We start from the raw sequence: 7,503 nt of genomic DNA, 5'->3' as shown, positions 1-7,503 counted from the left end.
AAAATAGGGGTTATTATTGATTTATATCTCCCACTCCTGGTAACAGAGTATGGAGTCCAAGAAATTATTCTCGCATTTTCCATTCATTAGGGCCAAAACAATAGGGTCAAATTATCTTCCGAAGCCTAGTTTCTACTACATCTTCAGTACTGAAAACTATTACAGTTAGATCCCACCTGTGTAGTTAAGAAGTAAGAAAAAGTGAGGTTTTCATTGGCAGTATCTTAAGGCTGTGGCTTCTGCTAACAAAAGGGGTCTTCAAAGGGGCCCATTTTTAGTTTGAGATAAAAAATAGCTTGAAGAAACTGTTCTCTATGTGACAGGAGAAATGCAGGACTTGCATTTGCTCCAATTCAACCATATTTACTGATCACTTGACTTCTGTGGCAGTAAATCTACACCTCCCTGAGACTTTGTTGTTAGAATAAAAAATGACTTCACCTTCCTCCCAACTTGAGATTTTTGCTCAGGCCAAATAGGAGTCATTCTCAATTCATATCTCTTTACTCCTTCTTCCAATAAATCAGCATGTCTTGCTGGTGCTAATTTAAAAATGTATACTTACCTTAACTTATTTTCATTTCCACTGTTTATCTCCTAGTCAAAATAACCATCACTTTCCATTTGGATGATTTCAACTTTCTAACTAGTCTCCTTTCTTCTCTCTTACTTCACTATAATCAATTATTTGCATATCAGCCCAAGGGAATAATTGTGAAATAAATCAGAATATGTCACTGCTCCTACCTCCATTGGAAAATTTTAAACTTTACAATATCTTCTCTTCACATTTGTAATAAAAACAAAACTACACATAATTCTTATTATGACCTATAAGTCCTGATGAAACTCAATCACTGCCTTGGGTCTCTGATGTTACTATCTATTTTCCTTCTCTTAATTGCTCGCCAAGCCTCAGGCATTATGGTTTTCCCCTCTGCATAGAGCACCTTTCCTCTAGAACTTCATATCATCAGCTACTCTTTGTTGTTCACATTTCAGCTCAAATATTACCTCTTCAGAGATTCATTCCCAGATCATCCAAACCACTATACTAATGTGTATTCAATCCAATCCCAATTAATCTCCACAAACAATGCTTCTTTTATTTAAAAATTGCATTTATATTTATATAAGGATGTCTTCTTTTCCAATGTAATTCATGGTTTATAAGATCAAGGACTTTGTCCAGTTCACCATTTAATTCTAATGCTTAAAAGGCCATGCTAACACATGGTAGGGATGTTCAATAAATACTGGATGAATGAATGTATGAAAACATGCCACATGTTAGATAATTTGTATAGGTGTTAAGAAAGGCAAATTAAACATGGCTTTTTTAAATACAAGAAACCTATACTCTACTGGCAGAAAAGAAGTTAAAATTACTAAATCCAGTACCTCCTTAAAGGACACATCTCTTCCTTTCCCTAACAGACAACTCTCTGTTTAAGCAGTCGTCTAGCTTTCACTCAGTAGTGTGGAGGACAGAATTAGGTGTCTGTGATTAATGGTATAAAAAAGAAGAGCAGGAAGATAGTTGTTTAAATGCAAAGGGAGAATTTTAAGAGAGAGAAAATCAAGTCCTGGGTAGAGATTTCAGTAAATGTACAGAAAAATAAAAGGGAAAGAAATAAGACTATGTAGAGATAACTGGGAAGATAAACTTTTCAAACTGAAGGAGAAACATTATCATGCATAATATGTTTGGCTGGTCTAAGCATTTATTTTAACCCTCAGATATATGATCATCTAACTTAAAATTGTCTGGATTTTTGTCGTAGGTATTAAATAATTCCTTAGGGTCTGGGAAGAGGCTAATAAATACTTAACATTTTCCTCCATCCACTTATCCATGGAATGGAGTGTCAGTTAAGTGTCTTTTCTTCATGTTTGTTTGCAACTCAGCTTCTCTTTCATAATTTTCTCTATTATATTGCTGAAGGTTCTTTTTTTATTTTTGGTTTGTTTGTTTTCTTTGTTGTTATTGTTAAAAATTCAGAGAAACCATCTGAATTAGTCAGTGTTCTCTAGGGAAACAGAATCAACAAGAGATACCTGTCAATATTATGCAGATATGTAAGAGTCTTTCACACAGCCGTGGGGATGCACAAGTCCAGGTTCTACCGGCAGGTAATGAAAGTCCAATGAAGGTTCTTGACGAGTTCTGGGAGATGTTGGCTGTCCAAAGATAAGCTGGGAAATTCTCTCTCAATGCTGAAATCACTTCCCCTTTTAAGGCATTCAACTGATTGGGTTAAGCGTCACTCATTGCTGATGGCAATCTCCCTGATTGATGTAATTATAACCAGCTATCTATGATTTACTACTGCAGTAAAGCAAATGGTCACTGAAGTCCATAAATGCCCTTATATTACAGTTAGCGCAGTGCTTTCTTGACCAAACAACTGGGTAAAATTACCTGGCCAAGTTGACGCAATGGCCTAATCATAACACCATCCATATGCAGGATAGTGTGATTTAGGAATCACTGTTCAAAAGGCAATTGCAGTCCTGAGTAGCAGATTGGACTAAAATTATGATAGAGTTCCTTATAATGGATTCATCTGCCCAATCTGAATAGTTGATGAAAGTGGTTTCCAATTTGTCATAGGCATTAAAAATTCCGGGACAGCATGTTGAAATGCAGATACCCAATGAAACTCCAATGATTTGATCAAGAAAGTTGACTAAGAATATAAAATTAAGAATGTAAAAGTTACAGACTGTCAAAAGAATATGTTTTGTTGGAAAAATGTTTTATTTTGTTGTAATTACTTCTTTAATAATGAATTCTGAGATGATATACTAGAGTGATACCCTGGAAGTAGATCATCTTTTCTGTGGTTGTAACTGAGAGAGGAAAACATTTCTCTGCTGGATTTACCCAACATGTGGTCCACTAGCAGTTCCAATTCCTACCTGCTGACCGGTTTTCCATACTTGGAGGCAGCTCATCACTGGATTTCCACACCTTTCTTTTTTGTCTAAATATCTGTCCTTTCTGGCAATGGCACTCTCCTCTTTCTCTTTAAGGAAGACCACAATCTTCGTGAACCCACGTACTACTTCTTGGTCATGCTGGTGATTACAGACGTATGACTGATCTTGACAATGATGCCTACAGTTTTGGGAGTCCCCTGGTTGGATCACAGAGAGATTGGAAATGGGGCCTACTTTTGCCAATCTTATTTTATACACTTACTTGGGTTTATACACTCCTCTTCTTGGTTTTATCTTCCTCCAAATAGATGTTGAAGAAGGAACAAAAAACTGGAGCAAACTAGCTGTATCTATGGATTTTGCCCCATATAACACAGTACAATATAAATGTTCTATCCCCTAGACAATACTGACTCTAAGGGATAAGCAGTAGATTTATGTGTTGGGGTTTTAGAGAGTAACCAAGAGATCCAGGATGCTACCTAGACTTTCTTTTTCCTTAAGAATTTTCTACTGGAAATTTTAGGACATGGATTAGCAGAGGAATATCTTCTCCTACGGTAAGAATATTCTTTGAAAGAGGAAGGAGAAGTAAGAGAGTCCCATGTTGGAAGTGAATGTGCGGAGCAGCGTTCAAACCCTGCTCCTAAAGGGCAGGGGTCAGGACAGTGGCAACACCAAGCAACACACCTGATACAATATTAGCTTTATTTATTGGCACTTGCAGACAGGAGAGGGTCTCAAAATGCAGTGGTTCAGAGAATGAAGATAGCATCCTGAAAACTGGTGGGAAAATGGGGGCAATATATAGGATCTCAGAACAAAGACATTTCGTAACAGAGTTACATAAATGGGGTCTGGTAATGTTACTGTATGAAGGAATTGTATATACTGGGGAAAATTAGTCTACAATTCCATCTGTATATTGTTCTCCTGTGAGGAGGTTTGTTACATTTTTAACTTCTGTCCTGGGACATACAGGTGGCTGCATATTGTGGGCTGAGTTTCCCTTCAAGAAGAGAAACCAGGAGCAAGGATCTGCTGGGACCCACAGGCAGGCCACCATGGAACACACAGATCTCTGTATCACATCTTCTCTTCCTCTTGGTGCTGTTCTCTATGCAAACATATTCTCCTGGAGTTTGCCTAAATAACTAATCTCTATCTTTGAATCACCAAGGGTGGATATGCTGACAGTAGTTTGTGTGTTGCTGTTAAAATAGTGTCTGCAAATGCTTATCATAAAATCCATCATTTTCGTATATTTAAATCTATATTATGAAATATTAGAAGTTTTCTGAACACAGCACATTAATATCTAGATTATTACAATGCTGGTAACATCAATTTACAGGTTTATGTGTTTTGGAGACACACGAATATAAGTAACTTGTCATTTTGAAGCCCTTCCCCAAAATCCACAAACCCTCAACAATAGACATTCCTTCTATCATAATTGTGTATCAGTTATTCTCTCAAATCAATAATTGGCTGATTGATTTAGCCTTAGGAGTTTCCTACCTGCATTTCCAACACTGCTTAGAACCAATTTTCTACTGATTTTTCAGGTCTCACATGATTTGGGAAACCTTTACACATACCTTCAATACCAGCAGACAAGATAAGGAGCACTATGAAAAATATAAAACCTGCAAGTTCCTGTTCTATTATAGCACTAGTACATTGTAGTGATTTCTTTTGTCATTTTGTCTTCATTTTCTGAGTTATAAGGTCTATAAGGTCAATTTTTAAGTTTTCTACACTGCTTAGAACAGATAATATGAAATGGGTTAACTTAAACAATAGCAATTTATTGGCTTACAGTTTGGGGAGTGATAAAAATGTCAAAATTGAGGCATCATCGAGGGGATGCTTTCTTCCCAAAGATCAGTTGCTGGTGAGCCTTGGATCCTTTGCCACATAGCAGGGCACATGGTAACACCTACTGGTCTCTCCTTCTCTTCTGGGTTTCACTGATTTCAGCTTATTGCTTTCATGGCTTTTCTCTCTCCCTCTGTATTCATTCCACTAATAAAGACTTCCAGTAAGTGGATTAATTCCCATCATATATTAAGTGAGTCACACTTTACCTGAAGTAATCTCATCCAAGTCTTATTTTCAATTGGTGTACATCCACAAGAATGTATTAGATTTAAGAACATGTCATTCTGGGGCACATACTGCTTCAAACTACCACAGTTATCAACAAGGTCTTGCTGCTATATTCCCTACGAATTGTCCAATAACTTTATATATAGTAAGCCCACTCTAGTATATAAAATTGTTCTTCATAAATTCCCTTTTCCCATGTGTAGGATTCTCCTAGGAATGACTGAATTACCATGTTTGCTGTTCCTGGAAGTCAGGACAGATGGTCATCTTATGAAGGTCACACAGTCAAGACATAAGTTCTAAGGAACTAGGGGTTTCTCTTGCATTACCTGGAAGAACCATTTTCCTCTTTGCAAGGCCCACAATGTGGCTCAACTCCACTGTTTCTCCCTTTTTTCTGACTGGTTTCCCTGGCATGAAGAAGGTACATCACTAGATCTCTATTTCACTATTTTTAGTTTGTATCGCTATACTTCTTGGCAATGAATCCTTCTCTTTCTCATCAGAGAAGACCTTAAGCTCCGTGAGCCCATGTACTATTTCTTAGCTATGCTGGCATGATCTTGAGGTGACTCTGACCACAATGCTTACCTTGCTGGGTGTTCTCTGGTTTAATCACAGAGAAATTGGCCACAGTGTCTGCTTCTCTCAAGCCTTTCTTTCTTTCGTGGAGTCCGGTGTTTGCTTGTCATAACCTATGATCATTTCATTGCCATACACAATCCTTGAGATGTACTTCCATCCTTACCAATATATGGGTAAGGAAGAATGGGGTGGGAGTATTGACAAGAGCTGTGCTATCAATTATCCCAATAATTATTCCATTGCACTGGCTTCCCTTTTGTCAAACCCATGTATTATTATCCCATGCTTTCTGTTTACACCAAGAGGTCATCAAACTAGCCTGTGCAAATATCACCTTCAATCATCTCTACCCAACTTATGGTTGTGTTTGCAATGGTCTTGTTGGACTTTCTCATCAACTTTTTCTCCTACAGTTTGATTCTCAAGACTGTTATGGACATTGTTTCTGAAGAAGAGAGAACCAAACCTCTTAATACTTGTGTCTCCCATATCTACTGCATCCTGGTCTTCTATATAAAACTGTAGTTGGTCTGACATTTATTCATAGGTTGGAAATATGCTCCTCTTGTAGTTCACATTACAGTGACCTATATCTATTTCTCTTTCCCCCATTTACAAATCCTGTAATCTATAACATTAAAACCAAGCAGATTCAGAGTGGTATGCTGTGCTTATTCTCTCTGCCTCACTCTAGAGCATGATTTTTGCCTATTCTCTGAGGAGTAACTCAGGGAAGGTGGCTAGCAGACACCTTTTTTGGGAGAAGTTACTAGAAAGGCATTTCAATGGAAATCAACCATTCTTCCACTTAGAAAATCATCTTACCCTACCTATTTATTGTTATGTCACGTATAATGTCACATGTAATATATATACAATACTAATCACATATCTCAAATTCCCAATAAGCTTACTGTTTATTCTGGGTAACTCACCCTCTTCAGTGAGCCTTTGACAACTGATAAATGGCAATTGGGTTTATGGTGTGGGTGACCTATATTTGATCAAAGCCCATTATTTTTCCATATGGCCTACATGTACAGACCCTTGCATATCTAACAATGTCATACTCTTTACTTCAAACATGTATCCAGCTTCCTTGTTCATGAGGAGCTGGTTGCTCTTTCTGAAAACTGGTGTTCAGTAAAACAGCACCTTTAATTCAAACAGGAAACTCTAGGGAAAGTATATAAATGAAAAATCTGCTCAATAAATATTTTGATAAATAGTATCTAACAATAATAGTTCACATTTAATGAATATTGTCTTAATTAGTTAGACCATATACTGCTGAAGAGAGATATGTATTTTCAAATATTAAAGAGGTATCTGAGGTCCAGTTTGGAATTACATCATAGATAAGACTACAGTGGGGTATTTTAGTTAGATGTAAGCTGAGATAGGGGGTCTATTTTTGTGAGAGTATAGGGAGAAAGGGAGAGGATGTAGGCAGTGCTTATGGTTACAAAAGAAAATGTTCTTTTCTGGATTCAAGTATTTATCAAAGTTGATTTTGTCTATATTCTAGGCATTGGGTTGGCTGTAGTATGGTCCTATGGTTTTCTGAAGAGCTAGTATGTATATTTCAAATGACAGACTTTAAACTGAATGGATTAAGTAGGATATTGCTCTGGGAATAAGGATCTAAAATGCTACAATTACACAATGGGGCCACTCAATGATAGTCACTGCCTTTTACATGGATGTCCTGTGTGTTTGGTCTTGGTCTTTTGACACTCAAAGTAAACTCTGCTGCTGCATGATCCCTGAAAGGGGAGAATTTTCAAACCTTTTGGAATGTATTAATAATGTGGAGAAGACAGACACTGCACCAGATCTTTTGAGTATTTTCCAGACTAGTAG

General features: G+C 37.2%; 1 pseudogene; it reads left to right on the top strand.

Moving 5' to 3' along the window:
- Nucleotides 1-3,000: 3,000 nt before the first annotated feature.
- LOC105744627 (olfactory receptor 51B6-like) lies at nt 3,001-6,341 on the top strand (annotated as a pseudogene).
- The last annotated feature ends 1,162 nt before the right edge of the window (nt 6,342-7,503 follow it).

Source organism: Dasypus novemcinctus, chromosome 10 (genome assembly GCF_030445035.2).
Source record: "Dasypus novemcinctus isolate mDasNov1 chromosome 10, mDasNov1.1.hap2, whole genome shotgun sequence".
Lineage (NCBI taxonomy): Eukaryota > Metazoa > Chordata > Mammalia > Cingulata > Dasypodidae > Dasypus > Dasypus novemcinctus.
This window is presented reverse-complemented; position numbering and strand designations above follow the sequence as displayed.